The sequence below is a fragment of the Otolemur garnettii genome, unplaced genomic scaffold (assembly GCF_000181295.1).
Source record: "Otolemur garnettii isolate 467f Iridium unplaced genomic scaffold, OtoGar3 scaffold00001, whole genome shotgun sequence".
Lineage (NCBI taxonomy): Eukaryota > Metazoa > Chordata > Mammalia > Primates > Galagidae > Otolemur > Otolemur garnettii.
The window spans coordinates 14,378,156-14,396,185 of NW_003852396.1; the positions used below are offsets into that span (position 1 = coordinate 14,378,156).

At 39.4% G+C, this 18,030-nt stretch overlaps 1 protein-coding gene and 1 pseudogene across 1 annotated transcript in view; one reads left to right on the forward strand and one right to left on the reverse strand.

Annotated features, from left to right (window-relative positions):
• The window catches only part of GRM5 (glutamate metabotropic receptor 5), a 514,551-nt gene that overhangs the window by 313,200 nt on the left and 183,321 nt on the right, over positions 1-18,030 (forward strand). The gene's annotated exons all lie outside the window — the stretch shown is intronic.
• On the reverse strand, positions 5,549-7,449 carry LOC105886778 (annotated as a pseudogene).

Sequence of the window (18,030 nt, forward strand, 5' to 3'; positions counted from 1 at the left end):
GGAATTTTTAAGGCAAGGCAGCTTCCTAGCTGCTTTTTTTTTTTTTTTTTTTTTTTTTGTAGTTTTTGGACGGAGCTAGGTTTGAACCCACCACCTCTGGCATATGAGGGCGGTGCCCCACTTCTTTGAGCCACAGACACCTCCCTCCTAGCTGCTTTTGAATGAGGAAAATTCCTGGAAAGGAACTTGGCTATGAATTGTCAGCAATCAACACTCCTGGCAGTTTAGAAAATGAGTGCCTGGATTCTGAAGAGCAATCTTTATGTCACCCCACAGCTTCTATTGCACATATTTTAAAGGATAATGAGAAAGAGATAAGGCCTAGAAAGGGGAGCGGTAGTGACTAAACTCTACTTGGGGTCTGATCCCATGATGAGATTTTTATTCATGCATTTAGAAGAAAAAAAGTTGCTGCAGTGAAAAGTCATCTTCAGAGCTGCTCTATCTATATCCAAATCTAAGCTTCTCTCACAGCTAAGCTGACAAATGTAGACACAGAACATCCCAAACTATGCGAGCTGTCATCCCCAAATCATTCTAAGATTAAGTCTTAGAATATAACCAATAAAACTCTTTCTAGAACTGGACTAACACATAGGCTTATCTATCTGTTTTTTAAGACTGAGTTTTCTGTATCAGTAAACTTGAAACAATACTTCCTACTTCCAAGACCATATAGTCCGACAGAGACTTGAAAGGGTGTTTGATCTCAGGGCAAATGGTTATAAATCCTTCATTTAGTTCAATACATCATATATTCAGAACCTCTCCTTATGGTTCACTAAAAGACACCATTTGTTTATTTGCTCCACTCATACTTTTTCTTTTTGCTATATGTATACCATGGAATACTATTCAGCTTATAAATTTATTGATGCTTCCTCTGTACTAGGGACAATTCTAAGACATGTAAATTTGACTGTTAAGATCTTCTGCTTTTGTGGGGCCTGAAATCTAACTGGAAAGATTCACATTCATCATGATCACAAGTAAATAAAAACGTCCATACACCTGGAACAAGAGCTCCGAATATAGGAGGGTAGTTTCCTGAATGTACAGTATAGTGGGAATTATGGAAGATCTTGCCGAAATAATGTGTTCTGCATGGAGGTATAAAACCTTAATAGAGTTAACATGATGAAAAAATTTAAAAAGGGTATTTAAGGCAGAGGAAATAATACATTCTGAGAACCTTTGGCAGAAGGGGACATAAAATGTGTAAAGTATTACCAGGTTATTCTGGCTGGAATGGAAAGAGCAAACGGCAGGATCAGAGCAGCTGCAGAGGTGAGCAAGGGCCAGACCACACAGGGTTATTTTTGGACCATTTTCCCTCACCTTGAGAGAAATGGGAAATCACTAAATTATTTTATTCAGGGGAAGATATAATCAGATTTGCATTTTTTAAAGTTCCCTTAGTTGCCTTATGGAGAATGGATTGGTGGAGGGCACTGCTGGATAACAATGAAGAGTTATGAGTCTATTGCAGTTGTCCTGATGAAAGATGATGATAGCAGGGATTAACTAGTGCAGCTGGAGACAAGTAGATGGATTCAAACTATATTTATTCAGTAAAACTGACAGCATTTAATGCTGGATTACATTGGAGAGAGAAGGTGTCCGGGATGACTTTCTAGGTTTTTGGTTAGCATAACTGAATGTAACTGAATGTAAATAGTGCCAGGATACACACATATAAGCATTTCCAGGCAAAATGTGATTAGATTACTAATAAGCATGCTTGCATACAAAGAGAATTCTATGCATTTAAAGCTTTGATCAGTGTTCTAGTCCTTAATTTTTGACTTGTGGATCCTTTAAAAATTGATAAAAGTCATAAAACCTCTATCCATACAAAAACCCTTTTTACCCATTCAATATTTGTCATGTATGTTATGGGTCTGCTTCATCCAGGTAAGTTTCATATCACATAATATTTACGCAGTCTGTGGATGAGAGGCTAAGAATGCCACCAAATCTGTATTCCATAATGTGTACTCTGTGGTCTCACTTTCACACCGCATCACATAAATTTAGAAGACAGGAAACATCACCTCACATGGCTACTACAGTTACCTGTTTATTGTATTTTACCATTGGCTAACAAATGAGTATCAAGTGAACACTTGCCAAGCACCATTCTAATCCTCAGAGGGAATCATAAAACATAAACACTCCTCTGGGAACCCACACAAAACACATCAATCCATGGTGACAGAACCAAACACAGGGGTGCTATGGCACTAATGCCCAGGAAAAGCAGCTCTCCCTCAGAGAAAAAACTGCCTTCTGTCAGCTGCTCTTCACATTTATAGCTTTGTGTGACCCTAAGGGAAAACAAAATAACTTCTTCCCCAGGGAAGGAGTCATTTGGATGCAGCTGCCTTTGAAAGAGAATTGCTGACTTAGGATCTGATTCTATGATGAACATTTTATGAAAATACTATATATAGCAATTATATACACTACATACCATATACGCAAGACGTAAATTAAATCATATGCCAAATCAGCCTATGCCGATCCAGAAATATTGAAGAGAGGATATGCACTTGAACTGCAGCTGGCAGGCATAGAATGAAAACATATTTTTAAGGAAAATCACATACATGGAGCTAAAGTGTCACCTTCTCCAAAGATTCTTTTAGAATCACACAATCATCTGACATAAAATTTAACTACAGTGTTTTGGAATTTAGCAGTAAGTTTGATTAAGTTCAAGGATTTCTTACATTTCTATTATTTAAAGGAAATAAAAATACCAAACACAAACTGAAGTTTCACTACATGCCAAATACTCTGCTAACGCTTGATATACATTTTTTCATTTAACCTTTACAGTCATTCTGTGAGATAGGTACCATTATAAAACCCATTTTACTGAAGAATAAGATGAAGTTCAAAAATGTCACATAATTTTCTTAGAAGGAATCAATTATCAAATATCAAATGTCATCATCAACTCCAGGTGTGTCTGACTTGGAAAGCCCAGTGTCGTCTTATAAATGACCATTTCACATAAACCACAGATTCCATTGAAATAATGATGTGTATTTAATATTTAAATCATACTCAAAGTGTACCAAAGCAATTTATGTAACCAAAACATTTGCACCCCCATAACAGTCTGAAATAAAAGTGGCTGCTGCTCTCTTGCCTGGCAACAAGGGTGAGACTCTTGAAAAAATAAAAAGTTAGATGCTCTAAGAAGGATTGAATTGTCAATGAGGTTATACCCACTATTCTTTCCGCCTTTATTCCCTTTGGTAGTATTGATTTACATTCACACCACATCCCTTACACTTTGTCACAGCTTCAAACCCACCTCTACATGATTTTGTGGGCTATTCATTGTATCTGCCCATGTTGTTTTTTCCTGCTGCACGAATCCAGGTCACTCTCTTCCTATACTGACACTCCACAGAAATATGGGGGACTTAACTCTGTGTAATAGGTTCAATTCACTTCAAGAAAACCCAATACAAGGAATTTTATCTCACCAAGCTGATAAATTAGGAAGAAATACATTTCTTATTTTATTTTTATATTTCTGAGACAGAGTCTCATGCTGTCACCCTGGGTACAGTGCCATGGTGTCATAAGCCACAGCAACCTCAAACTCCTGGGCTCAAGCAATCCTCTTGCCTCAGCCTTCAAGGTAGCTGGGACTACAGGCACCCACCACAACGCCCAGCTATTTTTTTTTTTTTTTTTTTAGTAGATGCAAGCTCTTACCCAAGCTGGTCTCAAACTCCTGAGCTCAAGCAATCCACCTCCCTTGGCCTCCCAAATTGCTAGAATTACAGGCAAAGAAATAAATAATTAAATGAAACTCAAATTCCAAAATCACTTTGTGAAGGAGGATGTTGGATTATATGACACACTCCCTTGTCCAGTCACTCTGGTAATAGACATTATTATAGCTATTTATTGAGTTCTAAATGGTGAGTATAATAAACTCCAATTTGCAGACAAAGAAACCAAGGGTCAGAAAATGTAAGTGAATTGTTTAGATCAAGAAGAGTAAGGATTAAACCCACATGTGTTTTACTCCAGACAGAATGTTTGTAATCATTACAGTATTCCATCTTCTCAGGGCTAGCTTACAAAGTTCACAGTTAACTATTCTCCTTCCCCGAGATGCCCTTCCCTCCCTCTCACCACTAAGATCCTACCATACATTAGGAATGTGTTTTTCCTACTGCTAGAGGAATTTCCTTAGAGGAAATTCAAGTAGTGTGGCTTTGGGCTTTTCTCTGTGGAGGTAGAATGACTTCTCTACTTGGTAAGATTTGGAAGAATAGGCTCAGTTCGTCTTTACTTTTCTCCTTGGGTGTATGATATATTTTTTAAAGCAAGCATGGTCCTGAGTTCCTAAGTCTTAAATATTTGGGCTGTTGACCACGTGGATGGGTAAGCCCAGATCCGCATGACCACGGTTAATGGTAAGTCTGCTTAGGTCCAAGCCTCAATATCTGAAAGCCCACTTGGAGATAACGGAGGCTCCCTGCCTAGCATCAGTGTGTACAGTGACATTTTGCTCTACATCTGTAATCTGTGTTTCTCAACTTTTTCAGAATCTGGCAGGAATGAGGGATACAATTCAGGAGCCTCCCAGCCAGACACACAGCTTCTTCTTCCTCTGAAAACCTTTTTCCAAACCCTAATCCCGAAATCAACTTTCCCTTTCCTATTTCCTCAATACTTTGTATCTCCATACTGGTCTTCATAAATTGTTCATTTATATTAGCGGCAAATTCCACTGCTATGAATCTTTAAAATCTCAGAACTATTTCACACTCATTTATACGTGTGCCTCCCACCGAACCTACTAACATAGTGTTTTAGATAGTAGGACTGCAAAAACATGTTTGTTGAATTGAATTGTTTCCAGTTCATATAATCTTTTTTTTAACTTGCACTTTCCTTGATTCCACACTTGCTTAAAAGCTGTAGGAGATACAAATTGCATTTTCTTTTCTCGGCAGTAGACCACTCGGTGCAGTGACTCGGGCCCTGTGGAGAAGCTGTAACGTTGCTGGCCTTCTAACTGACAGTGAGCCAGTTAACGGTTCCCATTAGGAGAATTGCCTGTTTGTTCTCTTCCCATTCACTCTAATTACTCACCCCGTGTAGGCTTCCAGGATGGAGGCATCATGGAGTGTTGTCCTGGAATTAAAAGAAAAAATTTTGAATCTCAGAAGTGGTAATGTTGGAAGCTGAGGCATCTTCAGGAGCAGCTGGAAGCCAACTGTCATTACATCTATTTCAGGCAAGAGGGAATCTAGGTTTTTAATTGAAAATGGAGTATTATTGTGTATCCTACAGGTTTTTTTAATAACTCTTTAATCATATGCACATAAGGGGGATAAAGGGAAACACCAGGCTGACTGGGAAGGGAGTAGGGTATCCTCCCTTTGTCCTAGTGTCTGCTTGTCACAGTCCAGATATCACACTCATTTGGGGGTGGGCTGGGAAGTAGAATAAAGGGGAGGCCTGAAGAGACAAAGGCAAGGAGGGAGGGGGAGAGGAAGGGCGTGCAGTAGTCTCAGGCAGTGGACTCTAACACAGATTCCCTCAGTGCAAGGTCCCAGTAGTGTTCAGCCCCATGCTTTTTGAAATGCTCACGAGCCATGTTCTCTGTAGGGCACTGTTTGAACTTCATCTCTCCAAAGCTTCGTTCTTTAGCTGGACCCTCCCAGACTAGTATACATCTGTTGGTTTTCTTCACAGCTTCCTCATCATCACCTCCCTTGGTGTTAGAAGTCTTTCATCCCTTATCCCATGCAGCATAAGACGCTTACATTTCTTCTGGGCTTTGGGGCCCTCCTCCACTATTACCATGTTGACATCCTTGTGCAGTACCACCACCCCGGTCAGGTACAGTTGCTCAGCATTGGCCTCAGTCTTGAACTTCTTGGCTGGGTCGCTCAAAGTTGGAACTCTATATACAGATATGTGTAACCCTTGTAAAATGTCTTCTCTAAGCTTTTAAATTTTCTTGACCTTTTTCTGTTCTGCTGTAAGTTTTCGGGCAGCATTGGCTTCTTCATGCGCTTTCTGTCTTTTTGCCATCTGAGCTTTCACATGGGCTTCTACCTTCGTGGGGTCTTGAACAGTTTCTGTGCCTCATACTTGCATCAGATTAGAAATTCTTACTTTGGGTTCTGAAGGAGGCATCAGGCCCAGCCTGACTTTCTCTTGTAGTTTTTTGTGCTTCTCTCCTTGTCTGCCTCCAAAGTTTCTTCTGTTCTTTCTTGGTAAGATATACCTCCAGGGTAACTGGTGTGTCACTGTCAACTGTAACATTAAGCTGGGTGTCGTAAGAGTCAACTCAACTTCAGGGATATCTCCTTCCTTTAATTCTTTTTTAGGAGCAATGAGGGCAAGCCTACGGAAGTGTAGATGCCTATTTTTTGAGCTGCTTGTGAGACCTCTGCCTGCAGCTTCTCCAGTTGAGCCTTGGTCCGTAATCGCTGAGCAATCTTCTCAAATTTCCTTTGTCATGGAATTTAAAAGTTCATCTCTGGAGCTGGGAAGGGGCAGTTGAAACTCAGGGGGTCAAAAAACATATTGGACTCCATATCTTCTGATGGCTTTTCTTTTAGCTGTTGCTTGAATTTTTCCCTTTTCACAGCACCAATATTGGCCTTAAGAGTAGGCATGCAATGTGTCAGCTCAATCTCCTTGCCTGTTGCATCTACAGTGTGACCCTGTTCATCTAGGATCAATGGTGTAGATTTAGTTTGATCTTTTGACTCCACCTTCAAGGGAGCAATGCCCATAGCATGGAGATTAGCCAGGCCCACCATGTTGGCATTGCCAACAAGTCCTGGCTTCAGTGCCAGCTGGGCTTGGATTCAAGCTTGTAGTTCAGCTGCTTTCTTTGCTTTCTCAATGGCATCATTCATGAAAGTGGCAGCCTGGGAGGGCTGAATGGTGTTGCCAATTGGAAGTCGCTCTGGATGGGAGAAAGAAGGAATCTTTGGCTGAGGTATAGGGGGCGCAAATGAAGCTCAGTTGTTTTTTTCTCTCTTCAACTTGTCTTGTTGCTGTTTCTATCATCTATTTGGTCTGAAGCTTAGACAGCATTCCCGGGCTCTCCGATGGAGGACCAGGGATCACCTCTGACTCTTCTTCCGCCTCCCCAAAACCAGGTATTCCTTGCTTCTTCATTCCCGAAGATTCTTTGGAAATCTCAGAGTCATCACCAAACAACTCCTTTAGCTCTTGTTTTCTGCTCCTATCACTGATAGACTTGGAATGCCTAACGCTTCGGTCCTCCTCCACAGCCTCAAATAGTTTGTCCACAAATCGGAGAGTAGAATCATCAAGAAAAGGTTTCAGATGGCCGGCTGCCTTCTCCTTGTCCACGCTTTTCCCCAAACAGTTCAGAGCTGCTGTGACCACTGTCTTCTCCATCCATGGTTTCAGCTCATCCAGCTCCCTCTTAGAGCCATTTTTCAGGAGAAGGAAAACAATGGCTCAAGTGGGATTCAATACTCACAAACTTTAGCCCCTGCGACTGTGCATTTGGTCGTATCTTCCTCTTTCAGCAGCCACTTCAGCGCAGAGCCGAGTTGGCCAGAGTGGCCATAGGTGCAACGATCTGATCCACAGAGCACAGCCTGCACGGCAGCCCACAGCAGAAGCCAGCTCACAAGGTCTCAGTGGAGAGGAATCACAATAATGCTGGGCAGAGGCAGTGGCAGCCTTTATAGGCCTGTGGGAGGGTGAAGCTTCTCATGAGATCTCCCTATCTCTCAAGAACAGCGGTGCCACCCTCTCCGAGTCTTTTGACAAGGTTTCCCTCCTCATTCATTCTGTTTTGTAGAGTAGACAGTTAGGGTCCTTTGTGTTGATAATGTGCCTTAGTTATGAACTGTTTATCAAAATAATTGCCCTGTGTAGGTGTGTTGTGCTTTGCATAGTATCTACTGAAAAAGCAAGAATTGACAACCCAGCTCAGCTATCTGTGACAAGTTCCCTGCTTAAATGCCAGATTAATGTTTCAGTTCATATCAGAAATCTCAATTGCCACGTGTCATAGTGGTTCACGCCTGCAATCCCAGCACTTGGGAGGCTGAGATGGGTGGATCCCCTGAGTTCACCAGTTAGAGACAAGCCTGCACCACAGGAAGACCCCCGTTTCTACGAAATAGTTGGGCATCATGGCAGGGGCCTGTAGTCCCAACCACCTGGGGGCTTAGACAAGAGGATCACTTGAACCCAAGAGTTTGAGGTTGCTGTGAGGTAAGACACCAAGGCACTTTACTGAGGGTGACATAATGAGACTCTGTCTAAAAACAAACAAACAAACAACAACAACAACAACAAAAAACCTCAACTGCTGTTCTAGTTAAAGGGTAAAGACACACATCTTGTCTTATCTGTTACTGATGGGAAAAATTAAGATCCAGTCTGGCAAGTTCAAGTCTCCTACAGCAAAGGCGAGAAACAGGCCCAGTTCTGAGTTCCCTCAACAGTGTCTTTATAGAGCCTGGGCTCTTCATCCCTGGCCTTGTGTCAAGAAAAGAGGCTTCACAGTCTGAAAGATGTTCAGGCATGTGGAGCTCTCGGCTACTTGCTATCCACAGCACCGCACTTCCTATGCTGTTTCTATTTTGGGGAGGGGGTCTCCCTCACCTACAGTAGTTGTTCAGTAAATAGTTGCTGCCTTGCTCACTGTGTGGATGTCAAGGGCAACAAGGATGGACATGGAACACGGCCCAAGCCAGTTGGGAGCATCATGTGTTCTGGCAGCTGCTGCAGGGTGGTGGGCAGCACAGCAACAGCCCAGAGGTTGCCAGCTCATCTTATAGTTTCATTCCAAATGGATATGAGCGTGACAATGTTTCTGAAGCAATGAATTTAACACCTAGCATTTTAAGAGCTTGCACTTGTTGCCAAAGCACTAATTAAACTTTACAGATGAGAGACTAAGTGACTCATTAGAGGTGACAGAAACATCAGTGACAGGGCTTTTGGATGGCATAAGGACCTCGGGAGAAGTTTGGGTTCTGGTCATTTAGCGTTATTCTTTATTCAAAACTCGTCCTGTAGCTATTCATAACCTGGTTCATTCACTGACTCTCTCATTCATCCATTCATGCATCTATGCCGTCATACATCCAAAACACTGTTGGTGAGCACTTACTCTACGGAAATCCAATAGAAAGTGCCAGAGACAGAGATAGACAAGTCGTTGCTCCTGCCCTCAAGGACCCCACTGGGAAGGATGGATTATGAATTGTTAGGTACCTACTGATAAAGGCTATTAGATAAAGGAGCTAAGGAAGAGTGAAGGAGAGGCTCTAACCAGCCTGAGGTCTAAGAAAGTTTCCTAAGGGAGATCAAGTTTTAGCAGAACATTGATTTTTTTTGCAGGAGTTATCCAAAAACTAAAGAGAATGATGCAGAATATCTGATGTTTCCAGGATAGAAGATTTCTGTGGGGAATGCTACAGAAGATAAGGAGAACTGTTTTTTAGCAGGGGCCAAATTTTGCAGTGCTCCCTAGGCCTTGCTGAGGAAGTAATTGGGACTTCCCTGCTGCTTAGGTAGCTGCCTCCAAGGGGAAGATGATGTCATGAAATTTACATCATACAAGGTTCACTGTAGAAGCAGACTGTGGACAACTGTAGTAATGTTGGTCTACTGAGAGGCAGTGGGGGGAGAAAAGACTTGTTTGAGGGATATTTATGATAGAGTGACAGGACAGAGTCTGTGTTTATTTGGGGACAGGTAATAAAGCCATAGGAAATAGAGTATAAAAGGAGTAGTGAGAATTTCAGAAAAAACCTAAAATTCCTGCTGAAATACATTGGTGGAAATAGTATCTATTCACAGTGTTAAAAAATACAAGCTGACTAGTAAGCTTGGGAAAATAAATGATGAGGTCAGATGTTGAGATTGAAATGTTTATGGAACGTCAATTGCAGTGAGCAGGCACAGTAAAGGGCAGGTTGGAAGTATGATCAGAAAATATAAAGTATTCATCAGGGTAGATAGTGGTTTAAAGCATGGATGTAGATGAAATTTTTCTACATGCAACCATATTTCTAATTGCTGTGGCTGCATAGATAGTGTGTGTGTGTTTTGTTTTTAGACTTCTAATAAAAAGGCCACTCTCAGTTCTGTTAACATGACTGAGCAAAGTAACTATTAATTTTTGAAATACCAAACAACAAAGTTGTGACACATTTATGCACTATTCCCAGGAGTATGAAAAAATGATTACATAGATAAGAAAAAATTAAATTATGTTAAAATGTAACCATTTCTCTAAAAATTAAGAAAAAATAAAATTATGGTTACAGTAAAAAAGTCTTTGACTCCAGCTCCTATTTAACTTTGATAGAAATATACTCTCATCTCCATCTCATACCACTTTTGTGCTGTTGTTTTCATCTTCCCTTTCCACTCCATCACTCTCTGCAATTTGAAGGACCACACATCAGTTTTCACCCTCTCTTTAAGTGTCAGTGTCAACTTACTTAAAGAAGAATCAAAAGAGCAAGGGTTTTCTTTGTGCATGACAAACTTTCCCCATCAGATTAAGGAAACATGTCCATAGCCTGGTTTCAAATTGATTCTTGTCCAAACTCTATATAGTTTCCATCTGTAAAGCTAACCCAAACCACTGAACAGAGAGAAGAATAAAGATGTGAGGTCAAAATCGAATATGGATTCTGTAACTGTAGAAATGGCTCTCAAATCTCAGTTAAGATTATACCTCTCTGACTAGGAAACCTTGGACGATCCTCTTTCACTTTGCAACCCCAGCCTGAGTTTGAAGAACATTTTTCCATACCACATCAGAGCAACCTTATCTCTATCTGTGACTAGAGTGATAGCTCCTAAGGACAGGGACTGTGGCATTCATTTTAGGGGCCTCCATACCTAGCATGGCATCTCTTTCCATGTAGGTACTATCAAAATTTTTCTAAATTTATCTATTTATCAATGCCAAAGCATGACATTCTTAGGAATTTGGAGTTATTTATTTTAAATAAAATTTAATCCATTTCAGAATTTGTCTTTTTTATAAAAATAAAGTATAATGAATAAAAATATCACTGGGGAGTTGTGCTTAATATCCTATTTTAATGAATGGATATGTTTCATTATATCATTTTCTTTGTTCAAGGTGTATAATAAATAGACCTTCCCATAATGATGGAGTTTCTCTTCCCACAATAAAACAGACTGAAATCTGTTCAAAAACAAAATGTGGACAATTAAATTAGAATAAGATATTCTGAATCATATATCTGAAATTCAAGGACAAGAAAGCTTTTCATATTGTAAAACCATGTCCCTAACATAAAAGATTTGATTTAATCATAGATAAAGGAGAAAACAATACCATTGTGATGCCTGATATATTCTGGGGGTGTGCATGTGTGTGCCTTTGTATTATATGTGTTCAGGTGTATTACAGCTGCATTAATATACTGACTACCACAGAAGAATTGAATCTGTGTTACTAGATCTTTGCATAGATTTCTATTAACATCTCTCTTGCTGTGCTATGGATCTATTTTCATGTTATTTACCCAGCTGGATAATGAGTTCCTAACAGATGGTTTATTTTGATTCCCCAGTACCTATGATATTTGGAATAGAGAAAAAATTTTAAACATATCTTCTTAATGAAAAATAAACCAAAAAAAAAAATGTTTCTTTAGAATTAAGGACATCAGGACTATTTTATACTTCCCCCACTTAGACTTGGGTGGTGTATGTTGGTTATTAGTGTCACTGTGCTCCACAGACAAACTTCCATCTTCACTCCAGTGCACAGACAGGAAGCCAGCAAAGGTCACGAACTGATGTCAGACACTAAGAGGCAGAGGCATGATCTCAAAGTTAGGCAGGTAGAAGAAAAACAGCTGGGCATTAGAAAGTGATCTACCGAAGCTGAATCCTGGTGACAGTGAAGACAATAGTGCCTGAGCAACTGTCTGTGATCAGCACCTAGAAAGGTCAGTGAGTGACAACTTGAAGAAAATTGGCAAGCTTCTTTGCAGTGTGCAGTCTTTTACACTGTAGCCCCTAGGCCCAGGATAAGCCATGCTTTTTATAGGATGTATACTGTTCCCTCCAGCTATATTATGCCCCCATGGCTCAGGTCCTCTACCACTTTTATATGGGTCAAACATCACAGTCGTTCTCTGAAAAGTCTTAAGTTCCTCAAAGCTTAGTTGAGTACTCTTCCTTTAAGGTTATGTTGTTCTTCATGTTGCCAAACTCATCATTGAGTATGGAAATCATCCATTTTAAGACATGTTCTATTAACTTTTTTGAAAGTTACGCTTACTCCCAGGACCCAGAGTCTAATACAATGCCTCATGCAAGATAGGCATTTAGTAATATTGGTTAAATGAAATAAGGAAGCATGTTTTGGCTTCACATATAGGAGGAAAACTATCAAAGCAAAGAGCAGTCTCTTCAGTGTCACATCCGTATCTAATACTGATTCATTCAACAAATATTCAGGAAGTGCCCAGGAAGTGCCAGTCACTGTACCAGATATTTGGAGCACTATGAATATTTTCCTTATGCTTACAATGACAATTTCATTAAATGTCTGCTTAGTATGGATACATTTTGTATTTTAACATCAAGGATGACAGTTACTACATAGAATTGGAGTTTTTGTCTCATGTGTGCAGGTAATGAAAGTGTGTTCATGGAGGTTCATGGAGGTTAGCTAACTGTTAGCTAACTGTTCAAGGTCTCATTATAAGATGAGGAGCTAGAATCAAACCCATATCTGATCCAAAACCAATTCTTTTTCTATAATATAACTAAATCACAAAAACAAAACAAAACACTTTTTAGGGTAAGTGAAAAGTTTTCTAGCTGGACCTCTCTATGAGCCTTAATTAATCTTCACTAGGCTCTATTTAATTATAAAATCAAATGGACTGTATTAAAATTTTAAAAGTCCTACTTTTTCTCAATATTTTATGGATGCTGTTCAATTTTGTACTAAAATGTGCAGGATATTTTTCTGAGCTCTTTTCTTAGCTTCCTAGGGACAGTACCAGTACATCAGAGAATAAGTTGTTCATGGTCTGCTTATACCTTAAATTATAGTAGCAAATATCCTCAACAGTGGAAATAAAATTATTTAAAATATGTCCACACAAAAGAAGAGCTCAATTTAATTCAAGTTGGGAGGAGGGAAGAGGAGGGAGGAGGGGAGGGGAGAAGGGAGGCGTAAAAGGTTGGGCGATTGGTGTGCTCTCACCTAAAGGGCACAGTGTAAGGGTATATTGGCACACTTCCTGGGTGCTGGACAGCTACAACAGGGACCTTACCTAACAAATGCAAACATTGTAACCTAATTATTTGTACCCTTTTATCAATCTATAATTTTAAAAATTAAAATTATAGAAAATTGAATGAGATTATGTAATAACTAAGTATTAAAAGACTTTATTTTATCCTCTATTTATACCTTCAGGATGTTTATTTAAACTGATTCTAAGAATTTAAGTTTTTAGTATTTAAGTCCAGTACCAATGGCAAATCTTTATAGAGTTTCACTTTATGGGTCTATAATCATATCTGTCACACTGCCCTTCTCACTTTGCCAAGACCATTCTGAAGTGTCCAGGCTATTTGATCCCTTATTGTGAATACGTATTTATGTCCAAATGCCTAGGACTATGTGTAGGTGAATACATGTAGTGAAAGGAAAAAAAAAGATTACACATGGAATAAACTTAAATATTAGGGACTTCACAAAAGCTTTGTTAGGGTGAAAGGAATATTGCAATTTAGATAGAGTTCTGGATTTAATCCAGTACTATTACTATCTCATGAGCTTAGATCAAATTTTTGAAGGCTCCTGACACTTTCATATGCGTATTGTAGAGTATAGTAATACTAATAGTTAATAAGAAGGAGGATTCTGGTGAGTTAAATAATGTTGATTGAGATTTTGTAAATTTAAAGCATGATACATATATACATATATATGGCATTAAATTGAAAATTTTCATTTTTCTAGGAAAGCCATATATACATGCATTTAGACACAAAGCATGTATAACTCATCTCACTCCATCACATGCAGGCAGATGTGGAATACATATTTTTTAATGATGAACTTCTGATTGGTTTTCTTACCATGGGAGAACATGAATCTGGAGTTTTACAGAGTCTAATATATATGATGGTCAACAGAGGCTTGGAAAGCCAAATGAATGAATAGGTGTCTATAAAGTTTGTGTGTTGGGGTCCTACCGTGAGACCAGTGTCCGCTGAGACCTATGGAAACTGGTGATGATCAACTGAAAAAATATAGAGTTAGAAGCAATGGTAAAGAAAGATAAGAGACACTACAGAGAATTTTCCTCTGCTTTAAGGGATATAATCTCTTCTGCCCATATGCCAGAGCTCGAGCTACTCCCTTGGTCTCTGAAAATGTATCTTTTACTAGAATTTGTCATAGACTTTTCTATGGCCATTATTCTCCTCAGAGTGGTCTTAGACTCAGCAGGGTTTGTAAGCTGTATCCTCAACAGGCTAGAATTTCAAAAAGGCAAGAAGCTTGCTAGCAATGGCTAGGTTAAATGTAAACTAGCTGACTTTTCCTTGTTCCAACTCACTCAGCTTACTTTTTAGTTTTCCTCTTTTTCCAGGGGTGCTTTCCTCTGCTAAGAATGGGGTCTTTGATCCCCATTCTCCCAGCATTTGTGTGCAATTTAAAATATATGACATCCTGGTGCTCCACACTGCAGCGGACACCCTCACGGGTCACCCTCCAAGATTGATCAGCAGCCTTGTTCCCCACGCAGCTACTGGTGCTCCAGGCTGCTGCAGACACCCTTGTGGGGCACCCAGAGGACTGATCGAGCCATGCATTCTCCAGCCCAGCAGCCTGAGAACTGAGAGAGGATAATCAATTGAGAGGAAACCACACTGGAGTAGTGGTACCCCAGGGCAAAAAACAGCAGCTTCAGCAGCTAGAACAATAAGGCTCACACCCCTGAGGCTTTTCCACACAGACACACCCTATCTCTCTGGGCAACCAGAGGAAGCTGGCCTCTTCTCCGATGACAGCCACTGGCAGACAATTTGGGGACATTCTCCAAACAGTGCAAATTCAGCATGGGGCAGAATCAGCGGAAAAATTCTAGTAACCTGAATAACCAGAGTAGATCAATTTCCCCAAGGAAGGATGGGGCAGATGTAATTGAAGATCCCATCCATAAACAGATGGCTGAGATGTTAGAAATCGAGTTCAGGATCTGGATAGCAAATAAGATTAATAGCATGGAGGAAAGGAGGGAATTAGAATTTCAGATTGTTCAAAATCCATCTCAAGAATTCAATGATTTCAAAGATAAAATGACCAAAGATTATGACACATTGAGGCAAGAGGTTGCAGCCCTCAAAGATATGAAAAATATGGTAGAATCCTTCAGTAACAGAATGGAGCAGGCAGAAGAAAGGATCTCTGACACTGAAGACAAAGATTTGGAATGTACCCAAGTGCTCAAAGATGAAGAGAATGGAGAGAAAAAAAAATGTATCACTCTATTAGAGAGCTCTGGTATAATTCCAAGAAAACTAATATTCAGCTTGTAAGAATCCCTGAAGGTGATGAAGCTGCTTCACAAAACACAGAGGCTCTTCTTTATGAAATTATGAAAGAGAACTTTCCAGATATGCCAAGAGATCCTGAATTTCAGATAGCAGACAGCTTTAGAACCCCAGCAAGACTCAACCCAAACAAGACATCTCCCAGGCACATCATAATTAACTTCACTAAAGTTAATATGAAAGAGAAAATTTTGAAAACAGCTAGATGTAAGAAAACTATAACCTACAAGGGGAAGAATATTAGAATGACTGCAGATCTCTCTGTTGAAATTTTTCAGGCTAGAAGAAGATGGTCATTGACTTTTAATCTCCTAAAACAAAATAACTTTCAACACAGGATCCTGTATCCAGCTAAACTGAATTTCATTTATGATGGAGAAATTAAATACTTTAATGACATTCACATCTTGAAGAAATTTGCCATAACTAAACCAGCCCTCCAGGATATTCTCAGACCCATCCTCCATAATGACCAGTGCAATCCGCCACCACATAAGTAAGCTCACACAGAAAATTTTGATCAAACTCCAAGTTCCACAGTGGTGAAAGGATTAAAGATGTCCACTGGACTTTCAATAATTTTGATACCACAAATTATACCAGGCTTATCAATACTCTCAATCAATGTGAATGGCTTAAATTTCCCTCTAAAGAGGCACAGACTGGCTGACTGGATACAAAAACTCAGGCCAGATATCTGTTGCATACAAGAATCTCATCTTACCTTAAAAGACAAATATAGACTCACGGTGAAGGGAAGAGATGGCCATCTATATTCCAGGCAAATGGAAAGCAGAAAAAAGCAGATGTTGTAGTTTTATTTGCAGATACAATAGGCTTTAAACCAACAAAAGTAAGCAAGGATAAGGATAGTCACTTTATTTTTGTTAAGGGTAACACTCAATACGATGAGATCTCAATTATTAATATTCATATACCCAACCAGAAGGCACCACAATTTATAAGAGATAATATAATAGGCATGAGCAACTTGATTTTTCTCAGCTCCATTGTAGTAGTCAGAGATTTTAATACTCCTTTGGCAGTGTTGGATAGATCCTCCAACAAGAAGCTCAGCAAAGAAATGTTAGATTTAAACTTAAGCATTCAGCATTTGAATTTCACGGACATCTACAGAACATTTCATCCTAACAAATCTGAATACAAATTTTTCTCATCAGCCCATGGAACATACTCCAAAATCAACCACATCTTAGGTCACAAGTCTAACCTCAGCAAATTTAAAAGAATAGAAATTATTCCTTGCATCTTCTCGGACCATCATGGAATAAAAGTTGAACTCAATAACAACAGGAATCTGCCGACTCATACAAAAACATGGAAGCTAAATAACCTTATGCTGAATGATAGGTCGGTCAGAGACAAGATCAAGAAGGAAATTACCAAATTTTTGGAACAAAACAATAATGAAGATACAACTTAGCAGAACCTCTGGGATACTATACTGCAAAGTCAGTCCTAAGAGGGAAATTTATAGCACTGCAAGCCTTCCTCAAGAAAACGGAAAGAGAGGAAGTTAACAACTTAATGGGACATCTCAAGCAACTGGAAAAGGAAGAACACTCCAATCCCAAACCCAGCAGAAGAAAAGAAATAACCAAAATTAGAGCAGAATTAAAAGAAATTGAAAATGAAAGGATTATACAGCAGATCAATAAATCAAAAAGTTGGGTTTTTGAGAAGGTCAATAAAATAGGTAAACCTCCAGCCAACTTAACCAAGAAAAAAAGAGTAAAATCTCTAATTTCATCAGTCAGAAATGACAAAGATGAAATAACAACAGATCCCTCAGAAATTCAAAAAATTCTTAATGAATATTATAAGAAACTTTATTCTCAGAAATATGAAAATCCAAAGGAAATCAACCAATACTTAGAAGCATGCCACCTTCCAAGACTTAGCCAGAATGAAATGGAAATGTTGAATAGGCCTATATCAAGCTCTGAAATAGCATCAACTATACAAAATCTCCTAAAAAGAAAAGCCTGGGACCAGATGGCTTCACGTCAGAATTCTACTAAACCTTTAAAGAGGAACTAGTACCTATACTACTTAACCTTTTCCAAAATATATAAAAAGATGGAATACTACCCAACACATTCTATGAAGCAAACATCACCTTGATCCCCAAACCAGGAAAAGATCCAACAAGGAAAGAAAATTACAGACCCATATCACTAATGAATATTGATGTGAAAATAATCAATAAGATCCTCCTCTTTCCCCTTCATCATGGGCTGTAGTTGAGTTATAGCTTTCACATGGAAGTGTGGGTGATTATATATTGGTTTCATAGTAGAGCTGAGTACCTTGGATACTTTTTCTTCCATTCTTTTTTTTTTTTTTTGAGACAGAGCCTCAAGCTGTCCCCCTGGGTAGAGTGCCCTG